Raw genomic sequence first — 16600 nt, 5'->3', positions numbered from 1 at the left:
AGGCCTTGCCAGATGAAGATGACACAAATGGCTGCACCGAAACTACAAATTTGAATAGTACAATTCTATCCAACAGTTGAGGACCAACAGTTTTTTCAAAGTCCTTTCCATTTCCCTTTTAAATGCTGTTCAGCATATTGATACCTGGACAAAACAACTGTACCTTCTGAATCCTGTTTTGGGAGGTCAGAATGAGAGTTTGGAATCACTTGCTCCTACCCAAAACAAAATTTTAACTCAAGCAAGAGTCAGATGCTAAGAACTATGAAATTTGACCCATTAGGGCTACCAGAAAATACAAAAGATTCTGCCTCATTTAAGGCTAAGGGGAAAAGAATGTCAGGACTGAATATTTAATATTGTTTGGGAATCTTTGAATCCCTCAGACAGGCAATGTGCTGGTTTATGAGCATGAGGGAGCACTAGGGAGAGTGCCCTGAACCTGTGTCACAGTCTCCCTCCCGAATACAGCGACAACTTGTTTATAACTGAAACACAGTTCCTATTCCCGAGGTGAAGGGAAGCAAAAGAGAATTGAGGAACCAAACACCACTTTCTAAAATCTCTCTTGAATAACAAATCTATCTCTTTCTTTGCATAAAGTGAGCAGCAGAGGATTGATTAAGAATACATAAGAGTGGATTTTGATACTGGATTTCAGATTTTCAGAAATAAAACAAGGTGAGAAATGTATACATCTTGAAATAAGAGGCAAATGACAACGAACTGAATAATTAGAGAGATGTCTCTGGAAATCCCCAGAGAAGAGCTCCTGCCATCAATTTCATTTGTCACTGGTAGAGAAAAAGCCAAATCGACATACTGACAAGCACAGTATGGAAAGAAAATTACAGTCAGGCAATAATCCCAAATTCACAGGAGTTCAGAAAAGAACTGAAGTGTCTAAGCTTGTTTGCGGCCAACTGAACTTTTTAAGTATAGAAGGTATTCCCTGAAGATGCCACTATATTGATCATTCCAACAATAAAATTTAAAAGTAGAACCCTCAGAAGAACTCTGAACTATCAATAAATGATTGTTCTGCCATGCAAAGGAAGGAAGAGACTGCCCATTAGCATCTTGATTACTTCTAGGAGGCACTGATATCCTGTGTCAGAAAAGCAAATCTCTTTTTTAAAAGGATATTTTTTACTTTTTTAATCACTCCAAAATTTAGTGGCGGTGATTTACCCTTAATAATCAGTAATTGTTTATTAATATTATAAAATCTATTTGTTTTATATTAGTTTACTTCTCTCACTTCATATATATCAGACTGTAAAGTCTGGTTCCACAAACCATCTTTCCAATATGTTGGGCCCTTGCTGATAAGAAAAGTGAGGGTTTTTAAAGGAATTGATCTGGCATTTAGATTTCCAGAGTCTTATCTCCATCTCTGATGCAAAGTTTGTATATCACCTTGAATAGATCAGTTACTTTTGCCTTATTTGCATCTTATTAAAAGATGACTTTTTGCAAGATAGTTCCAGAACTTCATACTCCTAATTATAAAACCTTATTCAAATTTCTAGAATGGATCTGTTCACAAGTGTATATGCTATCTCTTTATGACAATATCTCTACTGAAATAAATAGTTCAAAAGAAATGATTATTCAGATTTACAGATTATATATACAGATTTATTTCGAGAAGAAATGCCCACATTAACCAAAACAAAACGAAAAGAAAAAAAGCTCCAGATCACTGTTGGGGGGAAAAAAAAAAAAAAAAAGGAAGGCCTGCAACACACAAATCACATGCCTTTTAACACAGTTTACACTTTAATGAACTGTACATAATGCAGCAGCACCCGAGGCTCTCGCAGAGCACAAGGCGCGAGCTCCGGCCTGCACACGCTGCCGTGGCCAGGCCTGCACCTCCTTGCGCGGCTCCCTCCCCAGCTGCCAGCACTGAGGTCCCTTTCCTTGGGCCTGAGGAGTCCCAAGGACAATCTGTGCTGCCCAGCTGGCCGCTGAGCTGCCACCAGGTGCCGTGGGGCCACCCAGGTGTCCCCAATCACGGCTACTGAGCCTATGTGGGCTGGGGGGTAGCCCCCTGCAATGCATTTAAGTGCAGTCAGCAGTGCTCTGAAGACTCTGGTCCTGTATTAAATGTTTTTGCTTATTTTGTGGGGCTCCTGCTTGGGGGGGGAAAGCTAAAAGAAAGTTCAAGTGTTCTCCTTGACAGATCTTGAACTGATCTGTTTAGGACTCTGAGCTGTATCCCTCCAAAGGGAAGCGTCTCTTGCTATGTTGCTGCCTGCTGCCTATATTGTGGTTGGGCAATTGCAAAGAAGATTGGATCCAGGGAAAACCTGGGTGTGCTCCTGAGCTGCATGTTGTGGCCAAAGTTCTCAGTGAAACAGGTCAGTAGCATGTATACATATGCACATATATAATCTGTTTGTCCTATGGTATTTAGGGGTATGTATCTTTATGTTAAAACTTAACAGCAGACCAAAAAAAAAAAAAAAAAAAAAAAACCCAAAAGCTAGAAGTTTAGTATTTTGCTCTGTTGAGTTAGCTGAGTTTATTTTGGATATCTAATGCTCTCAGGTACATACTGCTAACATGTTTTATCCCTGAATACAGCTGTCTGACCACAACTAGAACAAAACATCTCTGCCCCAAATAAGAAAATATTTCACCTATTTCCATTTACACAAGTGGTATTCCTTAATTCTCTTTTTGCTGCGTGAGCTATTTCTTCTTCCATTAACAGACTAAACTGAAATAAACGTTGATTCTAAATTGCAGTTACAAATATAGGCACTTCAGCTATCCTGCGTGACTCTTGCTTTTCCAGACTTCCCTCCACCAAATCAGAGCGAAGCCATTATCACTGGGGAAAAGAGCAGCTATCTAAAATCTTGGCCTAGCGTTCTGCTCTTTTCCAGGCCAAGCCATTCGTTGCTATTTAATTATTTACTTAGGAGCAGAACCAGCTTTAATCACCAGAGGAGCATTAGGATCTAACAGTACTTTGAATACATATTTAAAAATGTTTGTGTGTGTGTGAGCATATTCATTAAGGCCTTCAGGGGGCTTTTCATTACGACTTCAGATGACGTTGACCCATAACATTCTTAACCTTCACAAGCGTCAGACGTTTTTCTTGGCTTTTTGTGCTGCCCTGCCTGCATGGCCTTTTGTTTTGCGTTTGGGGAGTTGGCAGGGAGCGCTTCCAAGATACAAGGTTCACTTACGTGAAGATGTTGTGTGATGTTTTAGGCTCTAATTTATCCACCAGAGGCTGGGGGGAGGCAGAGGGACTCCCACTGAGGTAATGGTATTTCTGCTGAATGCTACAATGTGATGATTGCGCTGTTTCTGCAGTAGTACCCTAATATGCTTAAGAAGCACTTGACAGCACCGCGCTGGACATGTAGCTCATTAAATCTCTCCCATAGCTACTCCATTTTTGATGCGAAGCTAAACTTGCACTAACGTTTCCTCATTGCTATTAGCATTTCAGAAACTTATATTTTAAACAACTCCTTCACCTTTCCTCAGGATTTTCCAAGCCCTTTCTCAGATAATTTCTCAGAATGAAAGACAATGAAATATTTATTAAGCTTGCTGGCAAGACCCTGGAGGCAGGCTTTATTAATAGTGAAAATTCATTATTGATGCTGTTGTTCTCAATTGACGAGCAGTTTTATGCTTGCATTGCTTTTTTATTAAAAAAAAAAAAAAAAAAAAAAGGATGGCATAGCTGGCAGCTGTTGCAGTTATCGAAAATCCTTTCCTAGCTTCTGAGTTAGCAAACAACTGAATCTTTTGTGTTCAGGTTTAAAAGCTGAACTTGATTACCGATGCCTATAAAGTCAGGCATAAAGTACCTGAATCAAGAGAAGCAAAGTAGTTTCTTGTCTGTATTGTCCGCTCTTGATGCATTTCTCCCAAGGGACCTTTAGATTGTCCAAAAATGGAATTATGTTTTGATGGCTACAACATTTTCCCTAAACTATTTCCATCCCCCTTTGCCCTGATATTGAATTCTTTCTGTTCCAATATGCTGGTCTTTGATCCAGCATTTCAGAGAGTTAGACATTGTAACTGAAGACAGGCATCTTAACTATGCTAGGGTGGAAATGGGTGCTCTTTATTATTGTTGAGATGGTGGGAAGAGTACCCAGTACCTGTGTTACTGTAGTCTGACTGCCAAAAGCTCCTGTATTAAACAGCTGCTCTTAGCTCCCTTTAGAACATACCCTCCTCCATTTGGCAAGTGTTGGTGGTAGCAGTAGGTACTGTACAACTGGTCATTAAAACACTACCAGATGAGCAGAGATCAGAATTCTCCTGCGTATGGTGCACCATATCTTGCTGATTGTGATATTAAATTAAAGGTTGAAACACAGCATTCCTGTATGTCCACAACCTATTAGCTCTTATTGGTCATAGAATCACAGAATGCTTAAGGTTGGAAGTGACCTCAGAGATCATCTAGTCCAACCTCCTGCACGTGCAGGGTCAACTAGAGCACGTGGCACAGGGCAGCATCCAGGCAGGTTTTGAAGATCTCCAGAGAAGGAGACTCCACAACCTCCCTGGGCAAACTGTTCCAGAGCTCTGTCACCCTCACTGTCAAAAAGTGTTTTCTCAAGTTCCTGTGGAACTTTTGGTGCCTCAGCTTGTGGCCGTTTCCTCTAGTCTTATCACTGGCCACCACTGAAAAGAGGCCGGCCCCCTCCTCCCCACTGCGTTCCCTGAGGTATTTATAGACACTGATCACGTCCCCCCTCAGCCTCCTCTTCTCCAGGCTGAACAGACCCAGCTCTCTCAGCCTTTGCTCATTGGGCAGATGTTCCAGGCCTCTGATCATCCTGGTAGCCCTGCGCTGGACTCTCTCCAGCAACTCCACATCCTCTTGTACTGGGGAGACCAGAACTGGACACTATACTTCAGATGTGAAGCCCTCCCTTAATCAGTTTGAAAGACAGCTCATTAAAATAGCTGAACTTTCAACAAGAACACTGATGTGGGGTTTTCTGTCTGTACAAAGGACTTCTGTTTTGGATGTTTATTCTGTCTTGGAGTTTGCAACCTGGGATACTTCAAATCTTTATGTCCTAGAACTTTAGTGTTGATTGGAACCCCACAGGTCACAGTGCATCTCCCCTGCCTTGAGAAGGGAATGAGCTATGCCATTCCAGAGAGAAATACCAAACACTAGAACATATCTCCCTCATTAAGTCCAGATCTGTTTTGGCTCATCTGCTCACTTTGTCTGTCTATGATTGTAATTTCGGAGAAAATACATTTTTGCAGCTATAGAAACCATCCTGGAATAAATTTCTAAATCTTGCCTGAATTTCCCATTCCTCCTTCAGAAACAGTTTTCTCTCCTGTGGCAAACATCTTCCCTGGACAAATACATATCCAAAGATGCTTTCATGTTGAGTGTGCGCACAACTAGAAAGAGTTAAAACTAACTCCATTTCCACAATAGATTTCATGAGTTATTATGCACCTCACAGTTTGCTAGGTCTGGCTCATTGGCAAGTCTAATTGGTGCTCTGAGTACAGCTACAACCCAGCGAGGTCCTTCCGCCCACATACGGCAGGTTGCAGCCAGCCAGAACATTCAAGGAGCTGGCTCTGAGTAGCTTGCATCTCCGCTTGTTGAGTTGACATGAGACAAGTTATTACCATATAAATGAGATAAGGTGTTAGATAATTGCTGACTGAAAGTAAAACCGAAGCAGATTGCTTGTGGCCGGAACTTTTTAATGTCCCTTTCTATCTTTGATTTTTTTCTTTTTAATCTGTATGTTTTTTTCCTTCCATCCATTAGCGTACTCTATAAATGATACTAAGAGCCCTTATGCCTTCCATCAGGCTACCAATTGTGAATTGATTTTAGAGCTGAAACTTTCCTGGTGCCTTTTGCTTCCCCTCTGTTGGCTATTACAAAAGCTGTGTGCTGAAGTAATAAAAATTGCTTTGAGGAAAATACAGATGTCAATCACCTTGACCCAAATCTAGTGCAGTTATTCTCTTCCTTTCTCTTCAGAAAAATGCAGACAGAATTTCTTTACATGATTTGTTTATAAAATAGTCATTCTTGTGCTTTCTCATGGCCGTATAAAAAGTTAGGAGGCTGCATTTGGAAAAGGATATTCTTGCTGTAGGCTTGTATTCTTGTTTTTTGTTCCCAGGCATCAGACTGCAATGTAAGCAGTGGAGCAACGATGATACTCTGCTCCGTTCATCTCCATTGCTCTTATGATGTCCCATTGTACAGTTAAGAAAGTGAAGGGGGCAGCCTTCAATTCCACCATGCCCTGGTAGCTACGTGAAGATCACTTCTTAGTACTCAAAGAGAATGCTTTTCCAAGTAGCAATCAAGCCAGTTTTTCTTGTGTTGTGTTTTGTTGTTGCTGGGTATTGGTTTTGGGGATATTATGCATCCAGTGAGACAAACAGTAGAATCTTTTGTTCTGGGGATCAAAGTCAAGGCAAGGCCAAATGTTACATGCTTGGGTGAAATCTTCCCTCTTACAGGAGGCCAGGGTGAACTGTGTATGCTGATACCTAAGAATCAATGCATCAGCCAAAGGGCACTTGCTAACAGCACATAAGATTTTTTTTGGAAAGCAGTCTTCCAGATGAAGCTTCTCTTGCAAACTTGAGACTGATGCCTGGCTGGAAAAATGTGCCTCTGATGCAGATGTAGGGAGGAAGGTGAAAGAGCTACCTCGCTCAGGCTTTCTCATTTAAATATTTAGCTAATGCTGAACTGCATGGTGGCTGCCTTAAACTAATCCACACTGTGAATCACAAAGTGAATGAACAAAGTGAGGAGGTAACAGGGCAGTGAGCTGGGGAAGACATGTTTATCAGGCCCTAATGGGGCTGTAATTCTGCTCTCTTTACAACTCAGCATTATCATATATTCTTCTATTGTATAATTGCATACTATGATTTTTCTTTTGGGTTCTTTGTTGTGCACTAGATCTGAGTACCCAGTTTGTGCAGTGCAGAAACAAATACTTATTTAGCGTGCCCTAATTTTCAAGTTCTTGGTCTTAGATTTTTTTTTTTTTTAATGACTGAACTTTTTAAAGGGAGACTGGCAACATACAAATACCAATAGACATGAAAGTCCAGAAATGTGACTCAGGTGTGTATTTGTGCAAGTGTTGTAAGAGCCTGTTAACGGTAATAAATTCATGTTACTGTTCTTACAGTAGCATTTTTCATGGTTGATCCCCAATGGCTTTGACTTGCATGCTCCAGCTTTACATATATGGATGACTTACCTCTTTTTTCCCTACTGCAGGGTTTCTCAAATAGTGAGACCCTTAAGTAGACCTGAGAGAAGTGTCTGGGTACATCCAGGCTCATGAGGTTGATCATGACAGTAGTGGGGATAAGAGGAAGTAGTTTACTCCTGCCTTACAAAGCTTGCCCCAGTTCAGCTACATTCATTTGTGTATCTCAATTTTCAAAGCTGTTGTCCAGTATTACTACCTATGTTTATATTTTGATGTCCTTCACTGGAGTTCCTTGCCTGTAAGGAGGGATTGCCAAGGGACCGGTTTACTTTTCTTTTTACGTGCCTGAGCAGCCAGAGGAAGAGCAAGCCCAAGGAGAAAAGATAAAATTAGTTCGATCACTTAAGGTTATTACAGTATTTTAAAATAAATAGATTCCTAACTCTGAGGAAGATATAAAGACAGGTCAGATATTTTAGAGAAAAATAAAGAATAAGGAAACTGTTCTTTTGGAACACAGTGGAGTTTAAAATACATGAATCTCATAATGCATTAGTCATCCTGTGGAGGGATAATGTCCAGAGGATATTGAAATGTAGACAGGGAGAGAACATCTGTGGGTATGAGAAGTCAAACAATAGAGGCAGAATCAGAAAATAGTGAATGCTATGATTAATATTTAAGCAGTCTATTTAAAATTATGTTATTGCAATACTTGAGGCATTAAATTTACTGGCATGAATAGTGTGGGAGATGGTTTTTTTTTTTTAAGCATTCTGTGATCTTGGAGAACTTGCAGAAGTTTCCAACCAAGCTAATGCATCACATATCAGAATTGGACAGGAAGAGGTGTAAATCTGAAATAAAATAAAAATTGATAGAGGAATGAAAGCTTGGAGTTTAAATATGGAATATGAAGAGCGTCCAGGGAGATTGAACCATGTAGAGGAACAACAGTGATGATAGATAAAAGAAACTATGAGCAAGAATTCTGGGAACTTCAGCACATGATATCTCAAAGGTATTTAGAACACTTTTCCCATTGGCTAAAAATAATTTGCAAGGTGTCAGTTTAGCCATTGACTTGCAGGAGTCTGGAAACAGTGCAGGTTAGTGACCCTCTAATTCCAGCCCATGCTTTTATCAGTAAACAGTGAGGTTTACACTGATTCCTGAAGTGGAAAGTGAATGCTAATGTATAAATTCTGTGTAATATTCTGCTGCTATTCCTTGCCGTGCTTCTGGTGGGGAGACAAGCTCCACAGTCCTCCCTGGATCCTACTAGAAGCACCTTGTTCATCTCCTCTACTCCCAGTCTGAAAGGACACAGGAGGAGCCATTAAAACACAAGTCCTGTCTTCTCAAAGAGCCTATCGGCAGTACAGTGAGGCCAGGAGCAGTGATCTGGTGTGTTTGTTAGGCACAAGAGAGGAAATAAAAAGCACCTGTTGGTGTAAACTGATTTGGTGCTGAACCAAAAGGAGTTTGTCTTCATCTCCTTACTTGGCAATTTGGTACTAGGACTTCTCCAGGCTCCTTTTACTGTTCTGTGTGTGCCCATGCATAGTGCTCAATGCCTTATTGTGTGACCCAACAGAAAACATTGGGCTTTTATCATTTCCCCTTCCACTCCCCCTATTTAAAAAAAAAAAAAAAAAAGTGGAAACAACTTTTTCTCTTGCAGCATCCTCAAAAGGCAAAGCCAACACCAACCCAATTGACCTCTAAACCTAAGTGCATGCTCTGTCTAGTGCTTTGTATAGTCTAGAAGGCATTTTGTGGCGAATGTTAGTTCTGCAGGACTTGCACTGGAGATTGACATTTTCTTGCTAGACATCAGAGATGGAAAGAAGTGAAGAGAAAATCTGTATTTAAGTTTCAGTGTAGCAGGGCACGTATGCCCTGTGCTTTTACATAACTGTCATTATAGTGGAAAGGCACTCAAAACAGTGGATTCCGTAAAGGACATGGTTTTGAGGATGTCCTCAAAAGGATTATGTTTTCTTTGACCTCCTCATTAGCCTCAGTAGCATAGAAAGGGACTTGAATGAGGGCAGCTGCTGGCCAGGACAGCCTCTGTGCATGTGGGCAGGCTTGCTTAAGTAGAGTTTGAAGCAAATTCTTAGTCTGGGCGATGGCTGAGGTGTCTGTCCTATAATGAAATGTTTTCAGGTTTTGCAATGCTACGTGTAGTATCTGTTGCACTGGTGGCCAGATGGCCCATTTGAGTTATTACTCCTTACTGTCAGCACTCACTTTCTGTCTGAATGCCTTAAATAGAGCCCTAGAGTTATATTCAGCAAATAATACCTAAATACAGTATGGCTATTATTCACCCTATAGTCAGTTCTCTGACAGACAAAATTACTTCAAGGTGCTTTTGAGTTTTCCTTGCCGAGCTCTTCAAAGCACTTTTTCTAATCTCGCTTTCCTTTGGGGTCTGGGAATTTTGCCTTATGCATTTGTTAAGGTCTGATCACCGAACAAAAAATTTGTAGTCATAACCACTATGCTACTAAGGCCCTTCATAGTCTAATTAAAAGTCAAACCTATGTGAAACCTGTGCAGTCTCATAGTAAAATATCTGCTTGATTGATGACTGACTGAAGTGACCTTCTGAACAGGACTTGCTGTGGTGTCATGGTGGATCAGGATTTTGTCATAGAAAGGAGGTTTTGAGTCTTAAATACAGTCTGTAGTAGTGGACAAGTGTTCATCTAGTATTTATATTTAGAGCAGTATTAAATCTAAAGCAAATACACTGAAATTAAATGATCTGAAAGTAATGAAATGGTCTTGATGTATGGAGAATTTGGAGAATGATCTAATGTAATTGTGATAGTGTATTTTGATAGATAACAAGCTTATGGAATATTTAGATCATGAAGGACTACTGAAAAATACTAGGCTGCTATAACTTAACATATCAATAAGCACTTAAGCTTTTAAGAGACCCTAAGCTCTACTGTTGGCTAGGAAAACAGCAGCTGCTGCCCAGAAGAACAATCTTGGAAACACTGGTTCAGTAAAGTATGCAACACTGGAGTAATAAAATAAAAGATAACAGTGTGATAATTGTTTAAAAGGTGCCTTTAAAATGAGAAAAGCTGAGACCACATAGAATAATGATTTAAGATGTAAGGAACTTGTTTGATTCTTTGCCTATGGATGTTTCTACATGACCTGTGATCTGTCAGTGTAACTCGCTTCCCCTAACACTGGCTCAGATGTCAGTTGAATTGCTGCTGTGTAAGGCTGCCATCTGTCAGGTGAAGCTCGGTAGCCAAGCATGTGCACATTTACTGCCTCTTGCAAGCAGGAATTAAGAAGTATCAGCTTCAATTAAAAAGTTCAAGCTTTATGGATGTGTGATTTTATATATGTGTGTGTAAAAATAGGCATATGTATGTATCTTGTGTGTGGCAAACTGCAGGCAAGCTTGCTGATAGATAGGAGCTTGTCAAGTAGTGGTAACTCTGCTGGACCCCAAAACAGGGCCCATGTTCCTTTCCATTGTCACACTGGAGCCCTCATATTCTGTAATAGCACTTGTATTATACCAGAGACCAACATTTTTTTGGTGGTTCTGTATAAAGGTTTGTTTTTCCTATTGAAGTGGTACTTAGTCATGCGAAATACATTCTAGCTCGACTTCAGCTTGCTGTTAGTCACTGCTCCCTACAGTTCACTGCCTTTTTGTCTCTGGCCGCATTCCGCTCTGACCGGAGGCAGAATATCCCGCTGCGTGCCTGGAGAAGCTCTCCATTAGCTCGCTCTTCACAGGGATGGTGTTCCTGCTGCATGGCCAAGGCTTGCTCTACGCTGACCGTATCATACGTGAGAAGAAGCCACGGTTATCAGAAGGTTGTTAAAAAGAAACTGTTTTGAAAGTGAGAGTTATGTGTGTAGGAGCGGCTGGAAAAATTACTGCCTTGGACAGAGCTGTGACCGTTGCCTCACAGCAACTCAGATAACCCATTCTCTTACCTTGTCGTACCTTATTCACTGAGTAGCACAAGAGAACTACGTGACAATTCAGTGTAGTTTTTCTCCAGATACGTCTGATAGCTGGAAAAACTTAAAATTCCACATGTCTCAATACTTCTCCCCAAACAGTTGGTTCCATTAAAATTTTCCATGTTAATAAAAATAACATAAAGGTTCACTTTAATTTGTAGTTGATGGAAGTAGCTAAGCACAGTCTGTTGAACAAGAACTGTTCTTAATCTGTTTTAGGATACTGTGGAAATATGTGAAACTTGGACTGATCCTTTCACTCTTCCATGTTTGTGACAGATTCACAAAATGGTTGAGGTTCAAAGGATCCTCTAGAAATCATCTAGTCCAGCCCCCCTGCTCAACCAGGGACACCTAGAGCATGGGGCATAAGGTGACATCTAGGCAGGTTTGGAAGATCTCCAAAGAAGTGACGCCCTGTCACTTATAGCCGCCTGATACAAATGCGAATCTTCACATGTATAAAACATTAGGAAGCTGGATTTCCATCAAAATAATAGTAATTCAATGATCTCTGTTAATAAAATATGACACAGTCAGCACAACTCTAAGACTTCCACTGATGATTTAAGCATCCTGGAAACTTCTGTTCCCTGTCAAATTCTAGGGCTTTAATATTGCCCCTCAGATTTGGGGATTAGAGCTCAGGCAAAACTGACTTCAGCAAGGGTTTTGTTAGTCTCCTGTCATATGGAACAGACCTGAATGCAAATGTGTATGTTCTTCTGCAGACTTTCCTAGCAGGCGGATGCCTTCCAAGAGTCCTTGCACAAGGGACCTTGCAGTTCTTCAGTCTGGCTTGTGACTTGTGTCAGTGAACTCTTCTAGAGACTGTGCCTGTTATTTTTCTCCTCTGTTTGGAAAGATGCACTATGCATCTATGCATATATTTGCCAGCTTTCCAGTCAGTATGTGAAGGATGGGGATGAAAGAAGCAGTACCAACTATCAGAGGTACCAGAGTTGAGTGTGAATTTGATGATTAGGGCCTAAAGAAAAATTCCTGTTTAACTCCCCTGAAAGCGCCAGAGGGAGGAGAGAGAATGTAGGAGGAATGCCCCAGGTGCCTGGCAGAGAGCAGATGAGAAAAGAAAGGGAGCTTGGGAGACTCAGAATATGTATTTTAGGTATGCCATTTTATTATGCTTCAGAAGCAATTCTGTCTAAATGAGTGAAGTATGAAGTGCAGAAGCATTTCCAACTGTAGTAATATGCCTGAAATAGCTTGCCCATGTGTGGTTGAGGTAAGCTGTTACTTTAGACCATAGCAGTGCCTGCCACTTGCCAGAGTTGCACCCTAAAAGAAAATTGGGGTAGGAAACTGCAGAAAGCTGCTGTGATGTGTGGATTCACACCCTGTGAGACCTAACCTAAAAGTTGCATGTTCAGTGTTGTTGTAAGAAAGGTTAAAAATATATATTTTTTTTCACACACATTTTCCTTGAATGAAAGGACACCCAATACCTTATAGATGAACTGTCCATTTTGCTGTCATTCAGGCAACTTAGGTCTGCAGGCAGAGCAATAGACTTTGGATACCATTAGTGTCAGCAGCTGGTCACAAACTTTAGCAGTGAGTTACGGTGACAGTGGGTCAGTCTGTAGGAAGGAGGTCGGGGATGCTCAGCACTGTCTGCAGGACCCTGTTTCACCCCTACTCGGGCGAAGAGGAGTCAGAGTGCAGTGAGAGCTGGAGGGATGGGAAGTCTGGCTGGGCACAGCTCTTCCTTCTGACCCGTGCTCTGTCTGGTATGCTTGTACAGTGCAAAACATGTACCTCTGACACTGGAAATTGGGAGCGGGGAAGGAAGTATTGAATTCTGCTCACGTCCATCCATGTCCATCAATCCATATTGACACAGCACAGGCTCCAGATCTGCAAATGCTGCCGACAGCAATGCCATCTCCTTCATGTGTGTCTGGAAGCTACAGGTTTGATGCTTTTTCTAAAATAAATTTCAGTTCAGGTTTGCATGCTGATGTGGGTGCTGGCACAAGTTGTAGTTTGGACTCCTGCATGAGATTTGCTGTGGTACCAGGTGTCTGTAGCATTTGGTGTATAAAGAAAAAGGGACATATAGCCCTAAGGACTAGCTTTAAGTGTCCTCCTGGATTTCTCTTGCCACCTTCTAAAATACTAAAGAAATTAGAGAAAATGATAAAGAGATTATCAGTCTTGACCTGATACATTTCTCTGAATTTCCATTATTGTGGAAATTCCCCGTTGCTTTACCAAGCAATAGATCCTCACTTCCTTGAGGGCCTTCTACCTCAGTGAATTCTTCTTGTGGGGAATGTGGTGGAAATGTCCAGGCGATGGGCAGTGAGCCAGGGCATTCCCTAACGAAAGCTGTTATGATTGTGTCTCTCTTGTTGTGGGAACACCATTTATTGTCTTTAGATATGTGTTAGTGCATCATGCAGAATAAGCTTTAGTTGATTTAAGTGAAAAATACAAACTTGCATTTGCTCTGCAATCTGAGGCACTATTTATTTTTCTGTAATACAGATTCATAGCAAAAATTATCTAGGACTGCAACTCAGAAATTTGGAGACTGAACTACTGCAGTAAAGATACTGATGTGTCTTTGAAGCACCACAAATTGCCCAGCATATGTAATCCTGTTCTCTGAAGTGGAGAGATGAGATCCTTTTATGCTTGGAATGAACAAACCCTGACTAAACCACAGCCTTCTCAAACAGCTAACTAAATATGCGATGAAAACGGAATCTGACGGTTGGCTACTTGACTGACCAAGGTAAATACAGATAATGCCGCATGTTCAGAATCCGTCAAAGTGAAACACTGATGCTTTTTTCTCCAGAGCATCTCAAATTTTGTTTTCCTCATAGAACTCTTGGCTTCTTTGCTTTTTGTTTTTAAAATTCTTCCTATCTGCCACACTATTAGTAACCTTATTGTCCCATTTGTTAATTTCATGAAAAAAAAAATCCTCTTTTTATCCACCTCTAAGTGAATTGGAGACCCATTCCAGGAAGATTTCTGACATGCTACTATAAAAAGAAAAAAAAATCCCCCCCAAATCCTGCAGTAAGGAAATACTAGCAGGGGTACAAAGTTAAGCATTTGGAATTTTGGGGCAACCCTCAGCAGTTCTACTCTTGCAGTCCCACTCTGTGTGTGCGTGTTTGGGCGGAAATCTTCAGTTAATTGCAAGCTTGCATACTATTTTCTTTTTTTCTTAAAATAACTTGATAATACTCATTTATTATGGATTTCATTTATCACCTCCAAACAAACTAATCACTTTGAAATATTTATTTTTACTAAATGATTATTATTATTATTAGCTTTTTGGTTAAGGGCATAAATGACAGTTGTGATAGGCTATCCGTATTTACGTGGACTTAGCCTCAAAGGAGTTGGCACATATTTCTGCTTGGATGCAGCAGAGGGATAGACCTATTGCAATCTTGGGTTCCTCCACTTACGAAGACATGGCATTTTCACCCCATCTCCTCAACCATGTCTTCATCTCCTTGCCCTATACTTTTCAGCTGCATTGAAATAAGATGCCCAAACCAGTTCTGGATTAGTTATAAGACACTAAAGTGCTACTAAATGCAGGAAAGATGCTGAACATAAACTGTAAACAATACTAATGGAGGAAATGAGAGCTTGGGACTCCTTGGTGGTGCTGTGGATTTTCAAGTGCTGAAGTGGCAGGATGTGGAGAACGCGCCATAGGTTGCCGAGGAATTTTATACTCTTCCTGGATAACGTTGCTCTGAGCTGCTCCTGCAAACTGTGGGCATTATTCTGGTGAGAACCTACAGTGTTTCTAATGCATTTTGTTGCACATGTGGTGTGCATCTCCCGTGGTGTGATGTAATGTAACATGGCATGTGGTGTTATAAATAGAACGATGAGATCCTGCAAAACCCTGCCCGGCAGGCAAACTCGCTGCCTCCGTTTTGAACGTTTTTCCTGAGCTCTCCACTCTCTCCACTACCCAGTGGTTTTTTTTTTTTTTTTTTTTTTTTTTCCAAAAGGTAACTCCTGCACCCTCCCTCACAGGTTCCTGGAGAGTGGAGCACTTTCTCCCAATTCCTTTTCCTTGGCAGCGGCACAGCAGAGGTGATCAGGCTTCATGGGGACAGTGTTTTGCTGCTCATGGTTCCCAGCTCTCTTTTCATCTGTGTCTCTGCATTTCTAATTTACTTGGTGCTGTGGGCAAGATTCTAATTTTAGCAACCTTGTGCAATTACTCGGAAGTCACTGGAGTTAATCCACAAGTACAGTGGGGCTCCAATCAGCCTTATGTTGTCTTCTCAGTTCCTTTTCCCCACCCCATTCCCCTGGCAATAAACTTGCTCTCTGTGGTTTTAACAGCAATATTACTGGTGCAATGTGTTCAGATGATGTTTTAAAATAGGTTATGGAGTCAGAGCTAACAATGTGACAATGTGGGAGTTGTTCGCTGACCTCTCTGGCAGTTATTATGCTGGACTGCAATTTCATGGTTCCCAGCTAGCTTTGTGCTCTTTACTATATTTACTAACTATATTTACTATACTATAGCTGGGCTACTATTTTTATACTGATCAGTTAAAAACACTGCTTTACCAGCATCTATTTCTAGAGCTGTTTAGGTTTCCAGGCAAGTTTCTCCTCTAACTAATGTCTAACCAAGAATAGCCCTTTTCAGCTGTATCTTGCGTAAGAGATGAGAAAGACTTGCCAATTATGTGCAGATACTCATTAGTCTGCAACATCAGCTCTAGAAACTGGATCTGTTCGTACCTGCTCTTCTGTTTGCCACATTCTACTGAATAATGACTTATACAGAGGAATGTCTTAAAATTGCAAGTGAAAAATAAGTTTTGATTTTTATCATTTCTTGTAGAATAGAGATTGTAAAATGTCAGGATACATTTCTGAAATGGAGTTGAAAGTTGTGTGAATGCGTAATAGTGTTGCTCACCTGTGAAGCTCAGATGCTTCCACAGCTCTCTGAAGACACTGCCCTGTGGATGCCTGATAACCTATGGCAGAATGATCTTCTGGTGCAACAGAAGATTTCTTGGTCCTCAGTTTCCTTGAGAAAGAGAAGCATAGGAGGATCTCTGACAAACCTCTAGCATATCACAGGTTTTGAGTGTCTGAATGGCTTGGTGATACTAAAGTGGGTGTGTGAAACAGAAGAAAGCTGGTTAGGTGTAGAATCTTGGTTAAGATTCTTTCTTATTGTTTTTGTTTTTATTGTAAAGCCACTTGTAATGGTTCTGGTCTATTCAGCCGTCTGTTTTCATAAAATTGGCTGTGAAGCTGCTTTCTCACTGGCCCATTGGACTACAAGTAACTTCAGTGGCTTCTGGGTAGGATCCTGACAGATCCTA

The 16600-nt window shown here is 40.9% G+C and overlaps 1 long non-coding RNA gene across 1 annotated transcript; it reads left to right on the top strand.

Moving 5' to 3' along the window:
- Positions 1-2127: 2127 nt before the first annotated feature.
- On the top strand, positions 2128-15590 carry LOC112956959. Its single transcript, XR_003251135.1, has 5 exons — positions 2128-2366; positions 13003-13171; positions 13749-13998; positions 14829-15023; positions 15279-15590. It is a non-coding gene; the product is annotated as an uncharacterized LOC112956959 (long non-coding RNA).
- The last annotated feature ends 1010 nt before the right edge of the window (positions 15591-16600 follow it).

This window comes from Nothoprocta perdicaria, unplaced genomic scaffold (assembly GCF_003342845.1).
Source record: "Nothoprocta perdicaria isolate Ctin4 unplaced genomic scaffold, notPer1 scaffold_69, whole genome shotgun sequence".
NCBI classification, from domain to species: Eukaryota; Metazoa; Chordata; class Aves; order Tinamiformes; family Tinamidae; genus Nothoprocta; species Nothoprocta perdicaria.
Note: the sequence above shows the minus strand (reverse complement) of the source record. Positions and strands in the feature narration are given on the sequence as shown.